The following is a 13,588-nucleotide window of genomic DNA, read 5'->3' as shown; positions in this document are numbered from 1 at the left end:
TACAGTTTAATCATCATAGTGTGAAATAAAGTTTTACTGCTGCTCATATTTTTTCAGGTAATACGTCTCTAAATATCAGTGTCAGTGAACAGATATAAAGCAGTAGTGTGTTCAGTGAACAGCGCGTGTTAAAAGCATTTAACGGTGAACGTCATGGCGAGCGGAGGAAATTCAGAAGCCCCCAGCGTCATTTAAGTCGCATGTTTGGCTTCCCTGTTACTAATGACGGGATGAGGGTGGTGGATAAAATGGTATGTAGGCGTTATTTAACGAGAAAGACATAAGACAACGGAAATACATCGGGCATGTCCACACATATGAAGCGCCGGTATTGAAGCGTCACCATCCTGGTGACGGGGGCCACGGCAGAACAACAACAAGTACCATCACGGCATTTAAGAAACCGTTTGTGGCAGAATCGGACCGGGCTAAGCTATTACAGCATCTATTGGGGTCTTTATTGCTGCGGACGTGAGGTCTTTCTCAGTTGTGGAAAACAAAGGATTTCAAAATCGGGTTAAAGTGCTTGAGAAAAGAAACGTGATACGATCTGAACCGTGAGTTTTGTGATCCGCTGCACCCCTATTTTATACACACAATATTGGTTTCCTTTATTTATGATTCAACAACGTCAGGACGTCAGTGATGACAGGAGGAGAATGTCAATATGGAAGGATTTCAACTCGCGTCTTTGCATTGACTTTGTATGTAATCTCGTTTAGTGTGAACACAGCATTAGTTTTGTTTCATTCTTAATGCTGTCATCAACTTTGGTTCCAGCTCCAGCAGACTGCGTGAAACTAAGTTTTGAAAATGAAATATAGGCAACTTTCCCAGAAGAAAACAGACAAAGCTAGCAACTAGCTCGTGAGTACGGTGGAGCATTTAGCAGCTAAAGAAAGGAAGGGAAAGAAAACAGCTCAAAGATGAGTAAGTATTGGGACTTACATTCACCAGTGGTCTATAAGAGTCCATCAATCAACTAATGTAGCTTCAAATTCACAATCTTTGAATTTAGTGAGGCGTGAAATCCATGCTGACTACAGTAACGGTAGATGCCATCCAAAGTTCAGATATTGTAGCCAACTTCAGAGACAGGATTCTAAACCAGATATTACCTTGTTACCTCACAAGAGAAGAAGACACCATGTACTGTATATTGTAAGAGCAGAATGCAATATATACCATACATACTTGGGTGGGAGACTCTTCACAGTCCCAAATTATTATTCCAAAGTTGACAACAACAGCACAACTCTAAATTTGCTATTAAAGAAAGCGTTCTCCTAAAATACAGATGAACAACATATGGCCATTGAATACACTAGAATACACTGATGGAAAATAATGCAATCTATAGAAGCTAACAGTCACTGGTTCATCTGTTGAGAATACGTGATGTAAAACATTCTGATAGGAATGAATGCCAAACCGGTACAAATAAGACCAAGTGTAAGGATTACAGATACTTCAACCCAAAAGCACAACTCGGAGACAAAAATACAAGTTTAGTTCTTTTACTTGAGTTCAGACAGGGTCAAAACCAGGAGGTCAGTCAAACAGGCGAACAAATCCAATAAGGGGCAGGCAAAAATCCAAGGTCGAAAACAGGCAGAAAGGGTCGGAACAGGCAGATCAGGAACAATATAAAGATACGCTGGAGAACTTGGCAATAACACACAAGACAATCTGGCAGGGAACAAGTGCAAGTGAGGGGACCTAGTGAGGGTTAATGAGGGAATGGGCTGCAGGTGAGATGGTGTGGAGGACCAGGTGAGGGGAATCAGAGGTGATCGGCTGTGAATGGTAGGATCTGAAATGACAGGAGAGTTAATTAAAAAAGCAGACAGGATGAAAACAAACTAATATGAAGGGGAATTCATGACACCAAGGTTGTAAAAAGAAAGAACTCAGAGTGTGAAGGAAGTGTCAAAAAAAAGAAATAAGTGTAGACTACACCGTACTTGAGAAAGACCGATATGATTCTAGGTGTGGCGCTATCTCATTCACTAAGTGTCGTCAGCAGAGGACCAAATGAGCTGTGTAGCATCATTAGCAAACTGCCAAACACTCTCATGAAAGACAACCTGAAGCAGCGGCCCCTGGAACTGTGGGCGAACGTTATGGATGGAGGGCCAAATGTTGCTGCTGAGGGAAATGAGCGCTGGGCGTGGAGGCTGATAAACCCACACACTGATCACTCTTCAGCGGCGACACGCCTAAAAGCACTTGATTCTCAGCTGTGTTAACAGTCCATGTCGCCAGGGCGGAGTGGAGGGAGAGGAATTAAACTCAGATGGATATTACAAGTGTTAAACTCGTAGTCACCATGCGGGAAATCCCAGTGTAGGACATTCCATGGGTCATTAATATATAGCTGCCAGGAACCATTAAGAAAACTACATTTTAGTTAGGTCGGGAATAACATTGAAATTAGAACTGGGAACGGCCTGCTGGTATGGCTGGTTTGTGCAGCAGGGAGAAGGATGAATACGGTTTCTCCAAAGCTGGAGGACAAATATTAGTGGCAGGCTGGACACCATGTCTCTGTCAGACCTTTTATTCACAATGCAGCTCTGCTTATCAGGGTCTAAAAAAAGAAAAATGTATCCACAATAGCTGGTGCAGGTGAATGATGCTGCTCACTCAAGCCGTAACCTAGAATTTAAAATAAATATTAAAGGAACCAGACAGCAAAGTGAACAGTTTGACTATGAAATAGTGGTTGATATACGGCATTTTCATAATTACTGGAACAGTGTCTTTATTTATCGGATTGTCCATATAATAAATACATTTAAATGTGCGTTACTTTGGCTAGGATTCCTCTCTAACTGTAGTAGTCCTGCCCACAGACCTATCTGATGTTCTGCCGTGAAGGCAAAAATAATAATAATAAACAATAATAATAATTATAATACTTTTCAAGCGCTTTTCAAAAAACTCAAAGACACTTTTGAAACATTAAAATCATCATAAAAAGCTATACACTAAAAACAAAACACACAACATTCAAGACAAGAATAGTAGTTTCTGGATGTAACTTCAGCTCTATGAGGGTGAGAACCGGAGGAATAAGGAGTGAGACGTCATCGTGACACGATATTGAGAATCCCACTATGGCAAAGGCATGAGTCATGACCCTACTCTGCCTCTGAGTGGCTTTCCCATCATAGATGTCACTCCTCAAGCCTAAACCTAACCAACCCAACCAACAATGACCAACCAATAATCTTCAGATTGTATTAATCAGAGACAGAGGAAGGCAGGAGACATGTGACCAGATTATCAAAGTGTATAGAGAGGCCAAGTCCCTCCCCTTCCGGTGTCCCCCATGGGACCTTATTTCGGAAAAGAATTGTCAACGGATTGTCAACAGCGAAAGTCAAATCATTTTTGGATCCCATTTGAATTCTGCCATGAATTACACCTATGATGGTTGTCATTTTGCAAGTCAAAACAATTTGCTGTAGGTTTGTCGGAGCATAATTTCATTTAGTGTGAAACCGCTCGGTGATCTACATCTCTCGTCTCGCACAATGTGTCTCCAACGCCAACATCATCTCTTGTACACATATATTATTCCATGTATACATGCGCATACATGGAATTTAATATAACAAAATTATATTTCCCGGACTTTTGAGGACGCTGACATAACAAAATATGAGGACAAACAGCCGAAGCCTCATTCAATAATAGAAGCTTAGTTTGAATGTAAAAGAATGACATTACATTATAACATTGCATTTATGAAAAACATTACATTTTATTGACGGTAAACACGTAAAATGTATCAAAATAATAAAGTATACCGCAACCACAATTTCAAATCCCCAGATTCCCTAGAGAATCATTTGTGCATGGTAAATTCAGCAATTGTACATTAAGTTATTTCTTTCTTTGTGTAAAAAACATGAATCAGCTGTTCAGATGAGTGCTGCACACGCATCTATTTCTTACTGTACAATAGCAAATTCCCCTCCCGTGTTGCTTTCATTTCTATGTATGCTAATTCTGTCTTATAAGGCTTCTCTTGGAGCTTTCATGTACAGAATAAAACGTACTTTAAGGGTACTGGCAACGATACCCAGCCCAGCGTCACTGTCTGTTACACTTCACTGATAAACCAGAGAATTATAAAGTAACAACCAGTGTCATGATGACAGAAAACCTTTGTATCACATCAAAACTGGCTGGAGGCTGGAGCTGCAGGCACACTGAAATCCTGACGGGAAAAAGGAAGTCAAACCGCTAAAATCAAGCCAACGAGATGCTGCAGAGAAAGTTGGTTTTCCTGGTGTCGTCTACTCAAACAACAAGAAACAGTCACGGACACAGAAAATGAATGTGGACTGGGAAAGGTTCAAGTCACCCACTTTGAAACAGTCAATACAATTAAGTAAATAGTGAATTAAACAAATGTCAATTAGATGGGAAAAAGAAGACAGTAATCTATCTGACCTTGACCGATCTGATCACTGTTGAAAATGAATTTTGTTGTTATGAAGTGCACTTTTAAACACACACTTCAAAAAAAACAATCCCTACCTTCATCTTCTCCATTTTTACTTCTCAACTACCTCATCTCCCTTTTTCCTCTCGTTAGCTGGCTAAACACTAATTACAAGTAGCTGTTGTTGAAGTTTCCGTTGCGTAGCAACAACAGTGATGTAAGGCTCCTCGCAGCCTTTGAGCTCCTGAGCTCCGCGTGTCTAACGACGTTCCAGCATGTTTTGCTCTGTGCTGGAACTCCCTCTCCTCTAATAAGGACTAACAAGCTGTGAAAGCAGAGGAATAGCTGCTGTGTGTATAAACATCACATCAGATAAGACCCCGGCCGTGCGTCTCCCGCTGTGCTCCGCTCAGAACCAGCAACAATAGACGACTAGAAGACGGCTAAATTGCCCAGTGATTGCTTTCTGGCACCTCTGTCCTTTTTCCACAAATGGGGTGCAAGTGACACAGCTAGCTCTCTCTCTCTCTCTCTCTCTCTCTCTCTCTCTCTCTCTCTCTCTCTCTCTCTCTCTCTCTCTCTCCTGTTTGCTCAGACACAAGCCGACAGGGAGGGTAAATGCCAGTTGAGTTAATGTGTCAAAAGGTCTCTCTCCCTCTAACTCTGTCCCTCCTAAACTCTTATGTCTTTATTTGCTTGTCTCCCCTCCTCTGTCAATGTATTTGGGGTTCAAATGGAACATGGCTGGTGGGGGGAATTAATAAAACTAGGGGATTCAAAATGTTCAAAATGTTGTTTGTCCATCAAGAATTGACTGGGGCTGACAATTAAACCTCAAAAAAATGTTTCCGTAGTATCTAAAACTGCAGATTACTGAAAGTTGGCACCAAATGCTTGCTCAGATTCATACTCTCCTTCACTTATTCTTTGATCAGATACTTCTTCATTTTAACCGTAATTTTGACAATGTCTTGTATAACTGCTTGTAATTAGACAACACACAACAATTAAGAGCTCTGACTTGTCTTTCTAAATTAATCGTTTGGTAAAGAAAAGGTCAGAATAAATATAAATGAATTCCACAAAGCCTGAGTTGATGAATTCAAAATGCTTGTTTGGTCCGAAAAATAGCAAATAGTCACATTAGAGCAGGGGTGTCCATACTTTTAAAATGACCAAGTCAAAATGATCTACCTACATTAAAAATGCTAAATATCTATTTATTTATATATATATATACTGAGTATACTTTATATTTACAATATATGTTGGCGCACCTTGCATAACTGCATGAACCCTTATGGCACAATACAATTCTGTACATGTTTGGTCATTGCCTTACTCTGATGACTTGCACTGAATGGAATCAACCAGGTTTAAATATTCCAGACAGTAGCTGCTGGTCGCCAGCCTCAAGCAGACTTCTATGATCATCAGTCATGGTGGAACCATATTTGGACTTAATATTCTTCATGTGGGAAAAGGCTGACTCACATAAATAAGTAGAGCCGAATAATGCAGTCAAGAAGGTGGCACATTTCCTCATGTTTGGGTACTAAAACTGTCCATGACAGCGTTGACATTTTTAATGCGAGTGAATCAACCTCAATATCTTCCTGAAATTTGCAGCACATAAATGTAGCGACTGGCTCGAGTAAAGCAAAGTCTTGAAAGTGTTTGTCAAACTCTGACAGACACTTGTCAATCTGCTCTGTGTAGCGCATACGTGGTGACTCGTGTGTTAGAAAAGACGTGATCTCAGACTGGCTGCACTGTACGTCAATCAAGTGGCAAATGCCATGAGGACATCACATTTATTTTGAATGGCATGCGATCTACCGGCACTACCTCCGACGTATTGGGCACCCCTGGTTTAGAGCATGGTTTGTTTCTGTTGATTAGAGCCATATTTTAAAATGTTCTAATATATTTATATGATACATTCCTTTGATTCATGAATGGAGGTTAAATTCGTATTCTGAATAATTATTTTTCTTTGGGAACTTTTGTTATTAATCAGATGAGAGGAAAATGAAAATGAATAAATCAAATGACGGCAATGGAATCAGCGTCTGCAGAGTTATCATTTGGACTGTTTAAAGTGTGAGTCGAGGCACGGAGCCCCGTAACGTGGCCGAGTATAGAAGAACAAAGAACAGGCCACCACAAATTGACTGATTGTTTTCAGGTTGAAGTGGTGTAAGTGTACTCCAGGGAGTGTCAGTACACCGTGACATCACTGTTGGGTGTGGTTACAGGTGCAACACATCAACAAACACTGCCGGGTGTTCAGCTACTCTTTAAAGATCTTTACCGCTTTACTTTCAAGCTGAAATGTTTTGCCAGCTGTGAAATCGTCACATCTTGACAATCTCACAAAACACATGCCACATCTACAGCCACACATTTTCATTTACAGTCTTCCTCCAAATACATATTTAATATTGTACTAGCTTCCTCTGCATTGTATTTCTCTCTTTGTTCCTCCGCTCCATCTTGCACATACACACACAAACGCGCACACACGTACACACACGTACACACACACACACACACACACACACACACACACACACACACACACACACACACACACACACACACACACACACACACAAAGCATGACTCAGTGCCAACTGGAAAAGGCCCAGATCATCTGAAGGCTTTCTGTAAAGCAAAGTTGCCACTCTAAAAGTGATTATGTTTCATTACAGTGGAAATGGGAGAGCATGGTTTCCTGGCTCCTAAAGATCAATAACACCTCCCCCTCCTCCCTAACATACACTTACAAACACACACACACACACACACACACACACTCTCTCTCATGTCTGGCTACTTGATAGTCTGTTGATGAAAATGCTGAATCTCCTCTGAGAAGAGAGGATGATAATTATTATTTTTTTTAAATCTGTTGTGAATTCGTCTCCTTTCATTTGCATTAGTCATGTAATGATTGTATTTGTAACTCCTGTGTGTCCGTTGCGTTGTCGTTGATTGGCTGTAAGCATGAATGTGTTTGGTGTGTGGATGGAAGCAGAGCTGCTGGGCCACCGTGACTCAGGGTTTGCTTAGTCGCCTTGGTCGCTCTTTGTGTTTGTACTGATTGTAGGATGTGAGCCGTATGTGATACCGACATCAATTTACAATGCCAATAACACATAATGACAAACATGACATCTGGTTTTGTCCCTTCAGCACAACAGGTACAGCAAGTACAGCATGAGTCATCGGATTGTAAATGAAATTCTGTGTTAATGCATCGTGTTTTTCCACTCGTGTGATCTATGTTACGAGTTCTCATCAAAGCCTTGCTTAGGATTCAACAGTGTAGATCTATAGGGTGAGAAAAGTGGTTCAGTGAGACAGTCAGTTTCATCTCTTTGTCTTCGTCTTAAAAGTTGCAATTCACGATAAAAGCGTAAAGTGTAAATGAACATGCCTTCAGAATGCATGGAATAATGTCAACCATCCGGAAGTCAATGCTAACCATCAAGAATTATAAATGTCATCATTGTACTTTGTTAGTGTCATCTATAGTGGTTTCTTGCAGAAAGCACGCAATATGAAATAAATGACTATATTTCTATTTAAATATTTCCTTGGATTAAAAATAAGTCTCGTCATTAGTAGTTTTAATGATAAGCTGCTTAGAGCTAGTGTTAGGAAGTTAAACAGCTCTTAATTCATCTTTAATATCTATTTTATGTTTTTTTAAACATCGCCACCAAACAACTGGATATATTTAAGTTTCTCACCAAAAACTACATTTCACAAGATTACATTTGAACACATCATGACACCCAACATGCATGAGAACAACTTACGATACAATAGGAGTCTGGTTAAGTTAGTTTCTCCAAATGTTGCTCCTGGGCTTATTTTGGACTTGCTGTGATGACATATTGTGGGATTCATGTCTTCTTCACACTGAGGAACCTCCACTCTTTTTCAGGTTGGGTCGGCATCTGATCGATCCGGTAGGTCTCCAAAAATAAAAGAACCACAATGTGTGGCGGTGGAGCAAAATAAAAAACTATGAAATTTAAGAGCTGGGGCCCAAGCAGTGTCATGCAGTCTCCCTTTGTGTATAAACCTGTATCTAATAGAAAAATAATCAATAGCTTCATCAGTGCCACGTCTTACATTGTTCTGTCCTACAATTAGTCACGTACATCTACTTTGTATAAAAATGATGCTTCATGACAAATAAGTGAAACGCCTCGGTTTGTAGGATACATTGAAAACACAAAGAAGAACCGTAAACTAAAGCCTGACAAGGTTTGTAAATCAGAATCAGAATCAGAATCAGTTTATTGTCAATGTATGTTGCACATACAAGGAATTTGTCACACAGTAGGCCTATCTGTTCGGTGAGTGTCCGCTGTGCTTCCTGCACGTTACCCTGCAGCGGCATGTAAACACCGACCAGTATGAAAGAAACAAACTCACAGGGGGAGTGAAGGGGTTTACAGTTTATGATGAAAGATTCCAGATCAGGAGAACAGTGCTGTAGAATCACTGTCACATCGTTACACCAGCCACTGTTGGAGTAGAAACAGAGTCCTCCACCCTTCGATTTGGAAGCCAGCTGGAGCGCAGAGTCCGGTATCGATCCACAGAGCCAGGACTCAGTGAAGCACAAAACGGAGGATGAAGAAAAGTCTCTGTCTCTCCCCACCAGTAGCTGAAGTTCATCGAGTTTGTTGGACAGTGAGACGTTGGAGAGAAATATGCCCGGCAGTGGTGTGCGAAATCCCCATGTGCGAAGACGCACAAGTGCACCGGCGCGTTTACCTCTCCATCAGCGTTTGTTAAGGTGAGAGCACCTTTGACTAGAATGTCCAGTAATTCAACAGAAGTTAACTGAAAAGTTGGAAGTAAGTCCGCTGGAGTTGTTCCCCTGATATTTATGAGCTCGTCTCTGGTGAAAGAGCTCCGGGAATCACAGCAGAAAACAGTATTTACAACAAAAATAACACAAAACAATGAGCACCAACACACAGAGGCAGCCATCCGCTGCGCCATCTTGAGCAGTAAATGTACAGTCTACTGGAAGCCCCAGATTACAGGTTATGTTACTTTAGTGGAAAAAGGACTCAATGGAATTAGACCGGCAACCACCAAATCCCAGTCACTGTGGTTCTCTTTCGTCTTAACTGTTGTTATCAGCTAACACAAATCCAGCCATGCAGAGAAAATACCATCCTTAAATGACATACAGGTTTTAATAAATGACACCGGGCCTGTGGAGTCAAACTACGGACTTCTACTAGAGGTGCTGATGCCGAGTTGGACAAACAGTAATGTGTGGTCCACTACAGGTTCGACAGCTGACAGCTGAAATTGCAAAAAAGACCAAATACTCCAAATATTATTCAATTCATTTATTTGCTCATTTTCATGGAGGCACCCATCCATAGCTGTGTCCGCCACTGTGCTCACTGCTGTGCATACAGATGAAGACTCCAGCAGCCATTTGACTCGTTTGTAATGAAGCACGGGCCATTGTAGCTATTTGCCTTCTCATTTACTTTGAGTGTGGTGGATTATAAATGTTGTCCTTTAATTACATGTCAGCTCAGAGGCAGTGAATGCAAGGAGATAAGCCGGGAATAGACGCTATCGGGCCCTTTCAGCGGTCTCCCAGTAATTTAGCGCCTGAATGCACCGCGGCACAAATAAACAACAAGAACCAGAGGCTCTCGTGGTGTTTAATGTTTTAGTTCAAATCCATTAAAGGGATGTCTGGCTACAGTAGGACATTACTTAAGCTGCAGCACAACAGTATCCAAACACACAGCAGCTGTTACAACCTTTTGAATTCTTTTAGTGTCAGTTTTACTGATTCATAATGAAAGTATACATCTTTGGCAGTTAGATAATGCAAATAAACATATGAAGATAAGTCAACAAATGGCAGCTTGAACAGTGTGGTTGGTTCAGAAAATTACATCACTTTGCTGTTAATTAGCCTTTTTAAACAAGGAAAAGACAACACCTGACACTGAGATATCATGTTTGTTTCCTGTTACACTTTGTATTTATTACAAGCGGCACACGCGGGTATATCGCTCAAACTGTGCTAAAATTAAACATAGCATCCTATCTATCATATTTCATTTCTGCTGTGACTTGACACTCAGCTAAGTTTGGCTCTTACTCTGGATATAAAATGAACTTGTCAAAAACAGAGATTTTAACACTGAACTACAAACCAACCGAAACTATACAACAAACACTGAACTTAAATTGGAGTTCTAAAAGAATGACATATCTCGGGGTGACTATAACAAAAAGTATTGATGATCTATATAAAGCCAACTATATTAAAGTGGATCAGGACATTAGGGATGATATGGAGAGGTGGGCTGTTCTTCCACTAGATCTCAGTTCATGGATAGACACTATAAAAATGAGCATACTTCCAAGACTTCTCTATTTCTTTCAGGCACTACCACTCGAGATCCCTGAGAAACAATTCAGAACCTGGGATAAAGTTATCTCAAGGTTTATATGGAATGGTCAAAGGCCAAGAGTCAAATACGAAACATTACAGATTGGAAAACATAAAGGGGGCATGTCATTACCAAATCTTAGGGCATATTTCCATGCAGCTCAAATTAGACCAGTAGTTTATTGGTGTACCAATGATTACGAAGCTAAATGGAAAAACCTAGAATGATATGTAGAAGGAAGGGAAATTCAAAGCCTTATCGGAGACAGAAATATAGCCAAAGATTTACTTGAACAGGTGGATGTTGTCACCCAATTTACATTAGAGGTGTGGTTTAAATTGGTTCGAAAATACAGATTAGAAGAAGAGCTCAGGCTTCTACGATGGATAGCCTATGATAGAGATTTTATCCCGGGTACTCTCGATCTGAGGTTCAAATGATGGATTTCACATGGAATAACAACAATATGCACAGTCATTAAAGACGGGAGTGTTGTGAGTTTCCAGGAGTTGAAAGACAAATATTCACTAAATAACCAGGACCACTTCAGATATCTGCAATTAAGGGACTTTTTCGATAAAGAAATAAAGCACAAAATTAATCTAGATAAAAATGGAATAATTAGAACCATAATGGGAGTTTATAACTCAAAGAAATATAGAATCATATCGACAATATATCAACATCTGATGGAACAATTCGAAAATACAACATTTTATGTAAAACTGAAATGGGAACAAGAACTTGGTGTGAATATTACAGAGGATGAATGGGTGAATATTAGGAGGACACAACAGTCTTCAACATCCTCGCGTACTTGGAGAGAACACTGTTGGAAGAATGTAATCAGATTCTTTATTACTCCCCAAATTACAAACAAATGTCTGTCTATTGTTCAACCATGTTGCAGGAAATGTGGGGCAGTAAATGTAAACCACTCGCATGTATTTTGGCTATGTCCGGAAATAGTACAGTTTTGGGGAAATGTCCGTATGGTTATAGTCCAAATTCTGGGCTATGACATACCTAAGTCATGGATGTTTCTCTACTTTGGTAACATGACAGCAGACACTGTGTTAAGAGAAGTATCTGCTGAACATTTTGCTAACAGCTTGTAAGAAAGCTATCACGAAGAGATGGCACAAGGCAGAACCACCTTCACAAGATGAATGGCTGAAAATTGTGAATGAATATATGATATGGAACTATTAACTCACAGAATAAGAACTGAAGTGGAGCGATGTCGTGAGAAGTGGGAGAAATGGACGATGTTTACATGTCAACGATAACACAACCTGAATACCTCACAGGAGTTATCATGTTTTTGAAGAGACAGAGCAATCCAGATCCTTTTTTATTTTATTTATTTTAATTTAATTTGTGTGTGTGTGTGTGTATGTGTGTCTGTCTGTGGTGAAATGGCAAAAATAAAGTGTGAAAAAAAAGTGAATCACCACATCACCTGGAGATCCAGACAGAAGGAACAACACTGTTCCTATAAAGACGGGTAGGTTTTTATTCACGGTTACAATCATTAAAAACTAAAGCAGCATGTGTTTACACTCAGTACATCATGTTCTACCTTCGCCGAATATTGAGTCTTACTAAGTGGAGCTTGAACGCACCATGATACAAGTCAATGTAACCTCCATTAACGTTGTCTATAAGCTCCATTACTCAGAGCAGCATCTATGAATTAGAATGTAATGTGTGTCTGCTAAAGGTACTTGTTAAAAAATGGTTTTAAAGCTGTTCCACCACGGCTTATTTTGGACTTGTAGTTGTGAAAAATTGCAAACTGTATGTCTTCTTTGCTCACCGACACGTATCGTGAAGGCTCAGTGTCATTCAGTGTCCCAGTGAGACAGAAACGGGAGCAATTTGGGGTTAAGGGTCTTGCCCAAGGACACATCAACATGGACTAGGAGCCGGGGATCGAACCGCCGATATATTTATTGCAATCCGTAAGAGATGTTGATACAGGCTGTAGGCCAACTGTATCAATCTTTTGCAAACATAATTCAATCATATGGTGCTTACACACACACAGAAAGAGAGGCATAGAGAGAGAGAACTTTCTCTTAATGAGTGTTAGTTGCCTCTCACCATTTGCTCAGTCAGTTGGAAGGGAAACTTATCTCAAGTCAGATATACAGCAGCTAGAAAAGTAGAGAAAGTAAAGTTTTCTTTCTCATGTGGCAGGTTGTGTCAAAGTTAAAACAACGACAATGACAACACAAGCAACACAACTTTTCCTTAAAACTTGCAGTCATTATTGACTTATTTTGTACAGCATATAAGCCTCATAATAAAAGCACTGGCTTTGTTGAGACGGTCTATGGATCTCCTCTGCTGCGTTTCAGCACCTTGGACAGCGCCGCCACAACAAACGCACTGTTCACACACATAACAAGCACTACCTGACTGAAAATAATCCAGAATAATTCACACTGATGCATAGTGAACAATCTTAGATTGCTATTCCTTATTTCATGGGCTATTAACAGGGCTTAGAATTCTTTTGGTGACGCATATTTAAAAACAAAAAGTGAAATAACAAACAAACATGACGTTGATGAACATGGAAGCAGTCAGCCAGCTTTACCCGTTTGTACCTTTCATACACACACACACACACACACACACACACACACACACACACACACACACACAC

This window comes from Pholis gunnellus (assembly GCF_910591455.1).
Source record: "Pholis gunnellus genome assembly, chromosome: 22".
Classification (NCBI taxonomy): domain Eukaryota; kingdom Metazoa; phylum Chordata; class Actinopteri; order Perciformes; family Pholidae; genus Pholis; species Pholis gunnellus.
The sequence above is the reverse complement of the archived record's forward strand: the minus strand, read 5'-3'. Positions refer to the sequence as shown.